Source organism: Meleagris gallopavo, chromosome 1 (genome assembly GCF_905368555.1).
Source record: "Meleagris gallopavo chromosome 1, MGAL_WU_HG_1.1, whole genome shotgun sequence".
Lineage (NCBI taxonomy): Eukaryota > Metazoa > Chordata > Aves > Galliformes > Phasianidae > Meleagris > Meleagris gallopavo.
In genome coordinates, this window is record NC_139404.1 from 154,266,036 (window position 1) to 154,282,324 (window position 16,289).

Consider the following 16,289-nt stretch of genomic DNA (forward strand, 5'->3'; position numbering starts at 1 on the left):
GACCCACTCCAACTCCTTAGTTATTACTGTTTTCCATAGGAAACTATTGTTGGTAATGAGTAGGCTAATTTTTTTCTGATGCTGAATGGAACTGTTTTTTTTTAACATCACTACAACGGTCATCTTTTCCAGTAAACTCTCTGATGGATCAACCAGTGCAATTCTTCGGGGATATGAAACTCCTGGGACTAAGACCTGGAATACTTGATCCTTACTGATGGGTGATAGGGATAGTTTATGAGTAGTGGAAACTCTAACCAGAATATTTAGTTCTGGTGCTAACGTCTTTCCTTGATTTCTATCGTAAGGTGAAAAGCTATTGCATGAGATCGCTCATGATGCTATGGCTAATAAACATTCAAAGTTAACCATAAATGAAATAAAAACACAGTTTCTGTTCATAGGGTTAACACATGATTTTGAGTCCTACAAGTATGATTTCAACTTTCTTCAACTGTGCAGAAAAACTCCAGATTTTACAGGAGATTGTGTACAGAGGGCATATCAGAAAAAATTGCAGTATGGTGGCCAAGTGAACACTTTTCTCTGTCCCAGTTCCTAACTAAGATTAGCCAGAAAGTAATCAGTCATTACTGGAGTCTTGAGATAAGCTGATCATCTGATATGCAGACAAATTATTTTTTTTTCCTTCCGTCTCAGTGTGCTGGTGACATCCTGTTGTGGTATTCACTGGGATTCCTGCCCTCAGTGATTTTCAGGTTGGTACAGACTGCTTTTCAGACTGACACAATGACTAGAAGGTTGGATTAGTGCTTACATGTTCAATAGTACATTGCCATCAGCAAACTCGGCCACCTTGCAATCCACTTACTCTTCCAAATGATGAAAAAAATACATTAACTCAATTGTAGTGCTAACCCCTGAGACACGCAGTTATTAATATATCTATTCTTTGAGGTTATAACTATTTATTTCCTATCATTTAATCACTTTTTAATCCATGACAAGCCTTTGCCCCTTACTTCATTGTTATTTATTATCTTTAATATTCTTTTATGAGAGACCTTTTCTAAAGCTTTTTGAAATCCAAGTAAATTATGTCCACTGGGTCACGTTCATCTACTGGCTTATTAATATTTTCAGAACTTTCTAATGCATTAGTGAGGCACAATTTTCTGTTACAGAAAGCTTGTTGTTTTTTCTCTTGCCAATATATAATTTCCCAAATGTTCCACTATTTTTTGTCTACTTGATTTTCAGTCACTGTAACAAATGATAATTCTCAAGATCTCCCCTAAATACTTTTAAAAATATAAGAAAGATGCTGACAATGTCCAGGTTCTCCGGAAATGCTGTGATTATTAAAGATGCAGTGTGATTTGTTTTTAAGCTGCTCAGAGGGTCAAATATTTTTTGAAGAATTTTCACTTTCAAAAAAAATCAGTGTATCTTCTCATAAAAATAGCAAGGAGAAGGAGCTTTCTCAAGTTATTTCTTTCACGGTGCTGAAATATTTATAGCTTCTAGGATAATTCAGACAATTCTTGCACTTTCTATCTTTATTTCTTTAGTAATAAATGTCAAGAAATCTAATTTTCATCTATGTATATCTTATTTCTAATTGATGAAAAGACAGGAAAAGGATGATTCTTGAAATCTTAGATTTAAACTGAGATTAGAAGACTTTGTAAACCTTTTTCACGAAGCACAGTTTTACTACTTGATCCCTTCCAAGAGATCAAGTGTCTTTGTCTCTTAAGGCCCTGTCTCCTATGAGAGATAGAGAGAGCAAAACTGTTCTAGGTCAGCCACATTAACCCATTCCTTTGTGGAGTCTTGTGTAAAAAAACACTGGTTAAAGAGGGAAAGAAACAGGAGAGCTTATGATGTTTTGTTTACCTGAGGAAGGCGTATTTCAGGAAGGGAAGACTATTTGATTCCAGTAGGGTCCAGAGAGAAAAGGGGTTAGAAGGACTGAGAAACAATATCCAAATAGTATATTTGCAGGTAGGTCAAACAAGAAGTTGATGAGAAGGGATTCACTGATTCCAGAAAGATGTTCTGTCTCACCAGTGATGGAATATAGTAAATGCAGAGTTCCTCCTCTCTCCTTATCCCTGAAAGTAGAGATCAGACAGTGATCAGAATAACTGGGACAGAATAACACAGAGTTATGGACAGTGCATGGCCAGTAGACCTACAAAAAATTTGTCCTCTTCTTCGTAGATGGAAAGGACTTATGATTCCTGCCATAAAGATGTTCTCAGTCTGACTCAGAAAAGTCATAGATAAAAAACTGCTGTTAATTAATAGTAATTGGGAAAAAGTGAAAGGATAATTCGTTCTCCAAGCATACTTACAGGGTGAAGCCAGAGCAAGATGCTGGAGCTACCTGGAACAAGAAGCTATAATTCATTCAGAAGCTTCCCCAGCCATTATTTTACTGGGACTAAAGTGTTACAGACCAAGGTAGAATGTATGGATTGCTCTGGCTAGAATATATGACTGATAGGTGGGAATTTGGGCCTTCTCTCAGCAGTATGAATCACAGAATGAATCACAGTACTCTGTTGACAATATAGCTACAACAGCCTACAGAACTGGAGTTTTGATTTAGCTGCCAAATTTCATGATTATGATATTTTTTTAGTTAGCTATCTGGTTTTGATCATGGAATTACCAGATTTCTCTGGTTTAAGTCTTATAAGGCTTTCAGGCACTGATAAGCAAATATAGATGAAAAACTTACACTGTGAGTATTTTTCCTTCCCGGAGATCTTCAAACATCGACTGGGTGTGGTCCTGGGCAATCAGCTTTAGATGGCCTTGCTTGAGCAGAGGCCTGGACCAGATGGTCTCCAGATGTCCCTTCCAACCTCAGTCTTTCTGTGGCCATGTCCAAAAAGTCATGTGGTAAGGACCAGCTATAGTGTCAATGCAGCAAAAATAGATGTGCCCAGAGAGTGCACACAGCGGAATATTGCCATGATAATTAAAATGATTTGTACATGCTCTGGAAACTTAGATGGTATTGTAGTTAACTATGGTGAGTATAAATTACAGATTTTGAATATTTCAAAATGTTGCAGGAGAAGTAACAACAGGAAAAGATACTCATTTGACTGGAAGAGTCTATGAATTGCAGTGTTTTTATGGTATTTCTTTGATTGTTTTTTTTTTTTTTTTTGTTGGTCTACGTGTGTCTGTTTGTATGTGTGCTTGTTTGTTTATTTGTTTTGAAACTGAAAAAGTACCAAACAATATAGGTAATTCGTTTGATTTCTTGTAAACCTCAATAAAGCTGCACATTCTGTTGAGGTCATACTCATTTGGATTGAAACATATAGTATAGTTTGTTTCCAGAGCTCCCATCCCTTTATCAAAACAACTTGAACTGATTTCATAACTTGCATGATGTCTGAACAATTCACATGTCTATACCCATGTCAGAACAGACTGTAGCAAAAAGCAGAGTTGGTTTCTATGACATATTATTTTAGTGACTGTCCCTATCAAAAGGCATTTGGGATCAGAGTAAATGATTGCATTTGGCAACTGGCTGACTACAACTTAATAAAACTGGTACTAATAGAAAGAATGTTTATTCAATTTGTCTTTTTAGGAGTGTGGCCTTATGCCACTTGAACAATATCAAATCCCCGAAGCCTGAGGATTTTAAAATGGTGATGGACAGGAATTCAACAACATGCAAGGCATGGTTCCCTAAGAGGTGAAAATTATAGTTGTATGTTGGGTTTGCTGCCAATAGAGCAAGAGAGTTTCTGAAAACAAGTTTTTAAAATTAGTCTTCTGTTGTTGTTGTTGGAAAGCTATGAAGAACCATTCATTAAAGGCAACAAAAAGTAAAAATTTCCTATGCTAATTGAAATCTTTCTCAATTTTATTTTTGGCCTATTTTCAGCATGTTCTGCTTTCTTAGAACAGAATCTTTTTATCAGGTTTGTAATTTTTATTATCTAGTAAATCTATAACTTAATTATATTTGATATAGCATTGCCAAATATGCAGAAATCATGAGTAAAACTTCCTGAATTCATTTTTATTTTGCTTTTTTTTTTTTTTTTTTTTTTTAATAACTTGTTTGACTTCTACCATTTAGTTTTAGGAAATGTTCTAATTTTTTCTGCTTAGTTATCAGGACTGGGAACACTGGAAACATGATATTTTTAATGAAAGTTAATAGCCTCTTAGCATAAATCTAGGTACTAGGTCTTTAAGAAAAGCATCAAATATCATGAGACTAATAATAAAATTGCAAGAGCTGGCAATATTGTTATCTGAAAATGAGTTAAGATTTCGTATTCTGCCAGAACAATAGTCATTTGTCTCCAATTTATCAGTAGCCTTTTAACTTTTACAGTTATGTCAGAGGTGTGGAAACATTTATTTTTATTTCTTACCTACAATTTACTTGTCTCTCTCTTAACGATGTTGTCTGGGTCTTCAGGCAAAGTATTACACATCAACTTGTCATTAAGTCACAGTTTTGAAATAGGACTCTTTATCAGTGTACCCACTGATAATTAAAGAATTAAAGAAAAATGCCAGTCCTCCCTTCCAAAGAAGATTTTTTTCCTTCTACTTGTTTTTCCCCCTTTCTCTCTTTCTTTTTAGTTTTTCTGCTGCTCACTCACTTTCCTCAGTCATTATTGTCCAACAGTTTTGAAAACAGAAAGAAAAATGACAGGAAAATATGTTTAAATGCTAGCCCAAGTGAAAAGAAAGTTGCTGGTATTCTTCCTTATATATCCAGGACAAATTTGTACTCTGCTAAGCTGGTTTATACAGGGTATATGAAGATATTACAATTAGTCAAGAATATTTCTCTTACCATGCTGGTAACTGTCAAAATGTAAGAACTATAGACCCAAGGTTTCAGATTTGTAATTTGTTATATGCACTACTGAAGTGCACGTGCACCTCACAAAACATTACTATTACTAAGTAAGCATCTGTATGCTTAAAGACTAAAGATTATATGTTTTACAGGAGACTATAAGCAGAGCTGACATGACTTGCTTTAGCCAGGACAGCAAAATGGAATTTGGCTGTGTCAGAAATGAGAGGCTGAACTTGTCCTGGTGCTCAGGAAATGGAGAGGGACAGGGATGTACAATGAAAAGATAATGATGAGGTAGAAAACCATAGCCTAACTTATTTTGTACTGTGCTCTTACTCCTGCTCTGACAATCACAGAATTGCTCAGGTTGGAAAAGACCTCAAAGATTATTGAGTCCAACCACAACCTAACCATTCTATACTAACTCTAACAACCCTCCACTAAATCATGTCCCTGAGCACCACATGTCCCTGAGCACCACATCCAAATTTTTTAATCACATTCAGGAATGGTGACTCAATCACCTCCCTGAGGAGCCTATTCCAGTGCTTAACAACCCTTTCTGTAAAGAAGTTTTTCCTGATATCCAACCCAAACTTCCCCTGGCATAACTTGCCATTTCCCCTCATCCTGTCACCTGTCACCAGTGAGAAGAGACCAACCCTGTTCTTGCTATAAGCACCTTTCAGGTATTTGAAGAGAGCAATAAGGTCTCCCCTCAGCCTCCTCTTCCCTAGAATAAACAGCCCCAGTTCCTTTAGTGACTCTTAACAAAACTAAAGTTTATTACCAGACAACAGACTAAAAAGTCATAAGAAACATTGCAAAAATATCTTGCATATTGAATGTAGAGTGGAAATCACTTCCTAATGTCATTTTTCTTCCTATTGACATTCTCTGTATATACCAGAAAGCAGTGTCACAATTGAGTAGACCTTTGAGGTACACAAGTACAGTTACTATTCATTTAAGAAGGAAACTTGCTTAGGTGCTGGATATTAGAAGCCTAGATTATTACTGCTTGGTTTTAATTCTATACTTTTTATAACACGTGAGATTAATAACATTCTTGGTTTTACTGCATACTGAAAAGACCTTCCTCCATTAAAACCACTAACAGTTCAAACATAAAGTTGGAAGTCAGATTCAGACATCATTTAAAATCTCTTGCAAATCCTGTGAAACCTCTGCTACAGATTTTCAGCACGCTGAAAAGAACATTTGCAACTGTTTTACTACAGATCAATGTGAAAAATTAATTAAAATATCTTTGAATTAGTAAAGAATATATAGCCTTCAGATTTTTGATTAATAAAATGGTAAAGTGGTAAGTCAGGTATATTCTGTATCATGAATATGTTCCAAGACTCATCTACTTTACTAGGTTATGCTTTCCATTTCTATTTTCAGTTTGAGTAGAAAACTATGTACAAGAAGACAATGCCAAAGAGCAGAATACAAGCACAGAGGTTCCTTTCACATCTTCCTGGTTATTTCTTCCCCTGCCATACTAATTTTCAATTGTTCAGATCACAAATTATTTGAGTCAGGTGCCAATAATTTTATATATAAGTATATATTTTATTTTATATGCATTACGTATTGGTTGCTCTGAAAGTAATGCCTCCTGTTTATTTCCATGGAAGCTACACCAGCTACAAAGAGCACAAGAACACTATTACACTATTTGGCAGAACAAATTCTCAATAACACTACTTTTCAACATAGTCACTGCAATAGTTATGCATTTTGACCACTGATGAATGGAAACCTGCATACACGCTTGTTAAAATCTGCATGGCCATCCTGAACGTGGCTTGTCTTTCACCCTTCTGTTGCCACTGCTGAAATGCACCACCCATTGCCTCACGATCTCCCATCCACTGCTTGGTCTCCATCAACACCCTGCAAGTGTCAATGAATGTCAATGTGTGCCATTTTTTCTGCATGGAGGAATTCAGTGACACACTTTTGCTTCATATACACTTCCATGTCAGACGCCATTTTGTCAGACTGCCCCTCTGCTGCCATCTGTCACATGGCCAACAACATGTAACAGAATATCAGTAGGAAGATTCAACCTCTACTGCTATACCAACAGTGTTTGCCTCTGACTTTGTAGGCCACTTGAACAAATAGGAGGCACTACATTTGGAGCATCCCTCATATAACATATTTATACACTATTATATAATATGTAATATGTGCGAACTATATGCATATTTTAAATATTTTTATGTATTTGAGAAGTGTCTTTGCATGCTAAGAAATCAACAACCACTACCCACAACTTTTCAATTTCTGTCATTTCTGTTCCTTTGGGATTTTTTGCATTATATTTTATATCATGTAATAAATTTTTATCCAAAGCATAATGTAAATATTTAAAGGATCGTAACAGTGAATACCTCTTAATACCAATTAAATGGAATGATAAGCAAATCCACAATGGATATTTTCCATTATACATGAAAACAGGAAGGAGCCCTGAGAGTATAAGGATGAGCAAAAGGGAGGTTCGGAGGTGAAATCTGCAATACCATAATTGGATCCAGAATCCTCTTCTGTTTTTTGTTTTGTTTTGTTCTTTCAGTACGCTACCTTGGGAAATGATGTCTAACTCTTTTAAGCATCACCTTCACCTTCCTTCACAGACTTTGGAGATCTGCGATTCATGTGGAGGAAGCATCTCTGGATAGCTCAGATCAACTATCCAATCTTGTAAATCTGTGTAGGGCATATAGCTAAAATTGTCCCTTCCATCATATGCCTTTCTTATATGTCAAAATATATCTCAGTTACTTGATCTACCAGAAGGCATCCTCAAAAGGATGTGATAACTGGAAGCAGGGTTCTCTAGGCCTATCATAAAGAGAAAATTTCCTTACTGTCATTTAAAGGCAGTGGTGGTTCATTTGCCAAGGCTGCTACAAGAACAACTGGATGCTGATGGCAGTCCTCCTATAAGAGAAAATAATTAATGAAAAATTTATGACCTGGATTGTAGAAATTGCTGCTGGATACTCCCCAGATACATTAAATTAATATAGCTGAAGTCTAATTAAGCCATATCTTTCTGTTTTCTTGCATGACTGGGACAATGATGCAAACTCAGCAGAACAGAGGAAAAGAAAGTTAGTTTGAAAGGATGAAGTTTGAAAAGAAAAAGCATGAATATATTAAAAGGCAAATGTAAATAAAGGAGCCACAGAAAATGCAAGCAGAGATTCTTACTAAGTTAAATTTCGTAGAAGTTTCAAAATCGTACAGAAAAACAAAAAAACAAAAAAACAACAACAAAAAAAAACATTTTGGCAACGAGGAAATAGAAATGAATGTGTCCTGTGAGGAATCTTGATATTGAAGTGAGTGCATTTGGGAAGAAAGTAAATAATACATGACTGAATTTTAGGTGTGAGGCAACAGAATGAAAAAATCTTTCTTCTATTATTTGAACTTTTAAAAATCAGCCTCTAGACACTGCTGTATGTTTAGAATTTACTTTTCTATTATTATAAAAGAAGATAAAATATTACAGAAATAAAACATACATGGCCTTAGGTTTACAGAATTGGTTGTTCTTGGATACTTATTACTTTGTTAAAGCTTAAGAGACAGTTGACTGGAAACTTTCATCACACTGGAATTTTCTTTCTCTTTGAGACCTCAGTGCTTTTCAGCTATCCTGAATATCACAGTACTGTAGATATTGTATTTTGTGTGAAGCCCTTTTTAAATTTCCAATATAATTTCATATTTTAAAAATCACAGAAACATAGAATTACTCATGTTGGAAAAGACCTCAAAGATCATCAAGTCCAACCGCAACTTAACCATACTACCCTAACAACGCTCTGCTAAATCATGCCCCTGAGCACCATATCCAAAAGGTTTTTAAACACATCCAGGGATGGTGACTCAACCACCTCCCTGGCGAGCCTACTGCAGTGCTTAACAACCCTTTCTGTAAAGTAGTGTTCCCTGATATCCAGTCTAAACTTACCCTGGAACAACTTGAGGCCATTTCCCCTCGTCCTATCAATGTTGTTAAAATGTTAACTTTTAACAATTTTTAATAATTCAGATATTCAAAAACACCTCACTGAGATAAAAGAACTATTCAAGACTATTCGAAGAGTAAATCTTTATTAATACTACACTGTAATCTTGAATGCATTACTTGATTTTTTTCTTCACAAGAAATAATTGTTATTTTAACAATTTAAAATGAATCTGGAAGGTTCTTTATGCTTTTGTTGTTCCTATGAAAAAAGAAGAGTATTTGTTTAAACAGGAGAGCTGAACTTCCCTTGTAGAGAAAGTCTTGATCACAGGAAACTAACACACTTGGAACTCTATTTGTCTTGAATCTGGAGCTTTCCCTGAAAGGGAAGCAACAAGATTTGAAAGATTTGAGTTCCCACTATCAAAAAATGATAAGAAAGTTTATATTCTCCTATATAGTTGAAAAGTTTAAAGTTTACCCTCTTAGGTACTCTTAATCCTCTCTCATGAACAGAGTGATGAACATCTAAGTTAAGGATCCCAGATTAGCAATAAATGTCATCACCAAGCAGTAATAAATGGATCTAAGAGTCACTTTTTTAGTCTTTTAAAAAAAGCACTGAACCTGAATACAAGCTTTGGCTTGATTTTCAGCTTTCTTTGTTTGATACTTACAGGCAGAGTTTAGCAAAGGAGGGTCAGAGTAGCAGTCATGCTCATGTTCACGTAAGCTGGGAAGATCAGAATTGCAGCACAGCATATCCTTCTCCCAGTCCAGGAGAAGCAGTTTATAGGACATTACATTTTTAACTCATGAATCTCAAGCTTTGTTTTGTTAAGTTTTCTTGTAGTTGTAGCGGAAATACGGAAGCTACTTATTTCCACTTGCTCAACTGTGTTTGTGTGGTGCTTATGTGCTACCCTGTGATTTCGTGTTATTTTTGTCTATTTAAGTGTTCAGAACATAGTGTGTTAAGTTATTTGGCTGATCAAGTAATGTACAGATAGAGTAAAAATGCATGAGTGATAGAATAGGGTTATAATAAATTTTTTGAGTGTAGTGACATATCTGTTGGCAATAAAACTACATATTATGTCTACTTTCTATGTAATTGCTCTTTGAAGTAAAAAAATTGCAGACTGAACTTGCTCAAACTTTCTGACACAAATTGCTTTATTAGATATTGATTTAAAATTAGAAGTGAAACTTCTGAGAAAAATGAACATTTTTTACTTGTCTTGACAATGCAAGAATGAATCCCTTACTTTTCTGAACTTCAGTTTTATTAAGTAACTTTCTGTAAGACAAGTTTCAGCAGATCAGCACAAAATTTTCTTAATTTCATTACAGGCTGTAAATTAAAATTAATGAGGCTGACACCCACAATTAACAATGAAAAATGCAGATTGTTATAATTACTTAAGCAATAACATTGCTTTACATAGAAGACTTAAGGTGCTCCACAAATTATTTACAAGTGTTACATAAAACACAAAAAATGACAATTTCAATTTATTTTGTCAGTATAAAAAACAAAAATCCTTACTAAAACCTTTCTCATTTGGGAATCTCTTGCCATGCATAATTAAGCAAATTTGATTGCAATTAAGCCTGGCTTCTACAGTGAAGTTTTAATTAATGCAAATCTGGCGCCTACATCTATAAGATTAATTTTCGTGAATTAAAAGAAAACAACAAAGCATATTTGAAAGAGCAGTTGTATTGTTGAAAGGATGGAATGCAAAATCTGATTATTTTTCAGTCTTCCATGTGGATAGCCTTTGACTTACACTTTAAGGAGGGATATTTTATTTTGTTTTGTTGTTTTGTTTCTCATGGCATTATTAAACAGGATCATAACAACAATTACACCAAGCTTCTCCTAAAGAATATCTTAAAATGTAATTGTATACATTTAGAAGAAGAAATGAATGATAAAAGCTAAGGGGTGAGGGCACCATTAAACTACTCAAAATTTTTTCTCTTGTCTCTAATTTGGGGCTTACAATATCATGGGAGTACTTGCAGCATTTTTGGATATAGTTCAGTAAGACCTGCTCTTAAAATCCGAAGTTTGGAATGACTTTTATTGGAAAGGAAGACCTTAGTTTGTCTAGCAGCCTGCTTTGAACTCATTTTTTAAATTGCTTTCTTTGTTTTTGGCTTGTTTGTATTTAAATTCATATCTTCAAAAGAAAAAGAAAAACCCTACACAGAGAATTCTATTCTTTCAAAATTGTCCTGTTAGAGTAACCTATTCTGTTATCATTCCCATATAAAAGAATTATTGTTTTAGAAACCTTATGACTTCTTTTGTTCTTAAATATAGTACTATTTAATGCTTCTAATTTTGTTGTTTGAGCAATAAAACTATCATATAGAAATAGACCATCAGTGAGAACAACATATATTGCTTTAAAAGCTATTATTCCTGTTGACATACGATAAGGTAAATAACACCTTTTTACATTCATGCTCTCTACAAAATGTCAGAAGTCAGGTAATTCCAAGGAGGCACTTATCCGACTGGCAGAAATGTTCTGTTTGGTGTGAAAAGCTTGTTTTTCCTTTCTTGAAATATATTCACATATTTTATTCTAATGTTAATCACCACTGTTCATTCTTTGTATGGTCTTGTTTTAAAACAAAATGTGAATTGGATACATAGAGAAGTTATTGCTTTCTTTCTGGTCAAGAGTGAGAATGCTGAGCCAAATCTGTGCTGGAGAAAAGATTCGGTGCCAAGCTGCAATATCCAATGGGAGAAAATGAACCACCAAAATACTTGCATGCAGACTGCTGTGTGTGTGACCCTGATGTGAAGATCTGTGAAAGTTAAATAATAAGCAATGTAATTTTTACTCCTAATGCAATTTCTTTTTACTTTCTTTGGTCTTTTATTCAAAACTCAGAAACTTCCATCCTGCTATGTGAAAAAACATCTAAACTGCTCATTTCCAAACATTACTTTAACAAGGGAATTTTTATTTTATACGTGTTATCCAGGAGTAAGTGCTGCCACATTTGGTTCCTTCAGTACAGCTATTATTACGATTCCCAAAGCTACCAAAGCAAGATAGTGAGAGTGCTCATAGATCAGTAGAAACAGAAGTAAGTCCAGCCTTACAAACATACACACTGGTTTTTGCAGCAATCAGAAATGATGTAGGTTGTTCTGAAAGTAACGCCTCTCATTTAATTCTATGGAAACTACAACAAAGAGCACAATAACACTATTTGATAAAGCAAATTCTCAGCTACATAACACCATTTTTTTAACATAGTCACCACCATTAGCTGTGCATTATTTCCAGTGATGAATAAGAGCCTGCACACCATGCTCCTAGAAATCTGCATGGTCATCATGAATATGGCTTGCCTTTCACATTGCTGTTGCCACCGCTGATTTGCACCACCCACCATCTCACTGTGCTCACATCCACTGTTTGGTCTCCATTAGCACTCCGCAAGTGTCAATGAATGTCAATGTGTGCCATTTTTTCTACATTGAGTAATTCAGTGACACACCTTTGCTTCATACACACTTCCACATCAGACACCATTTTTTGCCCCTCTGCTGCTATCTGTCACATGACAACAAACTGAGACAGAATATAGGTGGGAAGGTTCAGCCTCTATTGCCATACAACCAATATCTGCCTCTGATGTTGTGGGCTAACATTATAAATAGATGGCATTACTTTCAGAGCATCCCTTGTATTTCTAACACAAAGCAGAATAACAAGTGCAACAAGAAATCTGAGCTTTAAGATATATGCAGCAGCAATTACAGAAACAACTGAATTGTCCCCTGAAATCTGAGACCCTCAGAAGTTGCTCCTTTAATTAAATAGAATTAATTCAAATATGTCATGCCTTGCGCTTTCTCTGAAGCTGCTGGTGCATTATTTTCCTAAGAATGATGACCTAATTAAATAGATTTTGGCACAGACTCACAAAATCTGCACTTATTTCATTCACTCAGGAAAGACCTTTATAATTCTTTCATAACTGCAGGAGAAAAACTATTTCTCAATACCTCCTCAATGTATAATGAACATTAAACAGGAAATACCAGCTCAATGTGCCTTTATTATTTTTCAGATGTTGAAAAGGTGTAGAGCAATACTGGGATTATTAATAGGACTTGGGTGCCTTGGGGTTCTTTATAAAACTCAATCCAGAAGAGGAGTGTTCTCAACGTGTTTGCACAACAAACTGATGGAATCATTTCATGTATTTAAATCACAGACTAGACTAATTACTGGCATGAGAGTCTCCAGATTTTCCTGGACTGGTTTCTTAGTTCTCGTTTTGTTATCATTAGTATTTCTGATCTCTTCATTTTCCTCACTCCTATTGACTTTGATGTCTTGATTCATCACAATGTTATAAAACTTTCCGGAAAAGTTTTACTAACTGATTGTACGAAGGAAAAGGGAATCACAACTTCTTTCTCTGACAACAGTTTTAACCAAAGTAGTTACTGTTGTGTTTTGTGGGATGCTATTCTTTTCAAGAGTATGTAGTGTGCATACACATTAGCCTTGTTTAGAAGATGCTTACAAAACTGTTCTCCTAAATAACGGATGTGGAAAAATGGCATTCCTGAGAATCCTAAAAGTCACTGGGAAACAAAAAATGTGGGAAGTAGAAAAAACAAACCAACAAAAGGTCAACACCAACCTTGCTGATTAGCAATCCTATAAGACTGCTTTAAACACTGTTCTATAGGAACAAAATTATTCTGGTCTGCTTCTTTGATATTGCCCTTTGGATTCCTCGTAGCTCCATTTAACAAAGCAGTAGGAGTACATTTCACCAAAACTAGTTCCCACTCTGGTGGTTAGAATGAGTTTAAGAATGAGTGATACAGGAAATACTCAAGCTGAGAAACAAACACTGCACAATTTCTAGGAGCAACAGATGTTTTCACCCCACATTCAAAAGCATAAGGAGAAAAAAAATGAAGAAGGAGGAATATTGGTTTCAGTGTTTTTGAAATGATGATGACAATACTGGAATATTGCAAAGTTTGTGTGAGATAGATCCCATAAATGCTCACACATGAATAGAAAGAACACCATATACAAGTCTGTCAGGACCTATTGAACCAATATGAGGCTGAAGGTGACTTGGGTTTCAGTTGGAATCCAGTTTCCTGGGATCCAGACTTGGGATTCAGTTTCCTGGATCACATCATTACAGGTGTTGAGATGTGGTGTCATCAATATAAGATGGGGTCAAAACAGCAGTCTATGGAGTGGTGACATGTCAATCCCCATTGAAAAAAAAGTTCAAAACACAGCCCTCAGCAGATGAAGTCTTGTGTGTTGTCTTTTGGCATAGTGAAGGGGTGATCTCAATTTCTGGGAATCTCGAAAAGTCATTAATTCTGACCACTACATTGCAATGCTGACTAGGCTGAAGTCTCCAACTTCCAGTGTCCGATCAGCAAAAAAGACAACTCTTCTCCTGCAACAGATAAATCCAGGCTCTGTATCACTTTGAAGACTGTGGAGCACATTGCCAATCTTGGCTGAACTGTCCTGCCACACCCACCATATTGTCCAGATTTGTTGCCTTCTGACTTCAATCTACTCAGGCTGATGAAAGAAGAACTGCACAGCAATATTTTCCTAGCAAAAATGCCATCATAGCAGCTGTGAAACAATGGGTTGCTTCCATTGGCACAGATACTTATGAGCATGGCATGTTCTTGTTCACTGCTGGAGAAAAAGCACAGCTAATGGCGAGACTACTTTGAAAAACAATGTTTTGTAGATGAGAATGGCACCCACTGACATTCATCAACACTTGTTCAATGCTCATGGGGACCAAATAGTGGATGTGAGCACAGTGAGGAATTTCAGCAGTGGTGTGTTTCAGCAGCAGTGACAACAATGTGGAAGACAAACTACATTCCAAATGGCCATCCAGATTTTTACAAGCTTGGCAAGCAGGTTCTTGTTCATTGCTGACAATAGTTCAGAGCTAATGGCTGTAATTGTGTTGAAAAAAAGTGTTTTGTAGTTGAGAATTTGCTGTACTAAATGATGTTATTGTACTCCTTGTAAACATTGCAATTTCCATGAAAATAAATAGGAGGTATTACTTTCAGAGCAACCTATGTACCTTGTTTTGTACGTGCACTAATCAGAGTGATTGGAGTAGACAAGGGAGGTAGGACAAAATTGCCAGAACATAGTCTAAGCAACATAATGCAGTTGGAGAAGATGGGAATGAGAAAGGAATGAAAAGGATGGAAGAAGAAATTCTGAACACAATAGTAGAGAAGGCTGAAAAAATTATAAGGAAAAAAAAGGGAGAAAGTAAAGTCAATATGTAACACAGTACTTCAACAGCTATTCAGGACTTTGAGATGAAAAGAAGCAACTTCTGTGGTTGTGTTTCCATCAGTATGACATCCTTCCCAGCTCAGTCTGGAAGGGAAAGATTTTATATGTTAGGAAGGTCATAGGAAAGCTTCTTGAACAGATCTGCAATTGTATTAGTTTGTGTGGATAAAATTGCAATGTTCTTGTTTCTGTGTTAAAAACATGCTTTTTAAGATTGTTTGGTAAATTAACACATTGGATTCTGAAAAGATCATCATTTTTTTCTTGTTTCTTGATGGAACCATATTCTCACCATCTTAACTGTGAGTGAACCATTTTTTCCTGAGCTTGCTGGGAAAAATCATTGAAGTTTAGTCTTACAAAAGAATAATAACAGACTGTCACTCTGTAAATTACAGCTATTACTTAGCATTACCTTCTTTGAAAGTAATGTCTGAGAATTTTTATTTGTGCAGTTGAACATTTACACAAACTAATAGTGTATTTGCGCCTTTGAGATTTGCGAGTGCATAAGAATAACTGTGAGGACCATCTAAGGAAAACTATCTCCAGAAGAAAGTTAAATTTTAAAAAAATCTCAGTAGGTAGGTACAGAATAAGGTAGAAAGTCATAACATAACAGAGAAAATAGTACTGGTCTTAGTACCATGCATCAGTTTTAAAATCTAAGATTCCTTCATTATAGGAACATTGTGTGATAATTGCAATATACTTGTAAGATAATTTATCTTAATTCATTAAGTATGAAGAAGATAAACAGATAATCGCATAACAAAAAATACAGCTTTATTTTGTTCAAGTCTCTTGCCCTTGTTCTTTTTTTTAATACGATATCTTTTCTCTTGATTCTTCTCTGTGCTACAGTAATTCCAGTTAAAAGGCAAAAATGATAAATATTTCTTACCCAAGTGGAAAAAGAAAGGATTTAACTTAGTCCATTTGCTTAAGATTAGCTCTACATTCATTCACCTTAAAACCCAAAAAAAGATTTTAATCACATGCAATGTTTTCTATTATTTACTATTAGATGAAGCATAATATCAACAAAGTGAATTTCAAATGACTTTTCCATGCATTTTTAACATTGTTTAAAAGATGTATT

At 35.3% G+C, this 16,289-nt stretch overlaps 1 long non-coding RNA gene across 4 annotated transcripts in view; it reads right to left on the bottom strand.

Moving 5' to 3' along the window:
• LOC104917474 (uncharacterized) overlaps positions 1–16,289 on the bottom strand; it is a 46,739-nt gene that overhangs the window by 5,657 nt on the left and 24,793 nt on the right. Inside the window, exons 2-5 of one of the 4 annotated variants that reach the window (XR_014880947.1) lie at positions 15,186–15,271; positions 7,711–7,783; positions 2,711–2,847; positions 1,861–2,078 (exon numbers count right to left, since the gene is read on the bottom strand). This is a non-coding gene — a long non-coding RNA (uncharacterized LOC104917474). The remainder of the gene's footprint in view (positions 1–1,860; positions 2,079–2,710; positions 2,848–7,710; positions 7,784–15,185; positions 15,272–16,289) is intronic. The other 3 variants (XR_014880949.1, XR_014880946.1, XR_014880948.1) reach the window with 3 other exon arrangements.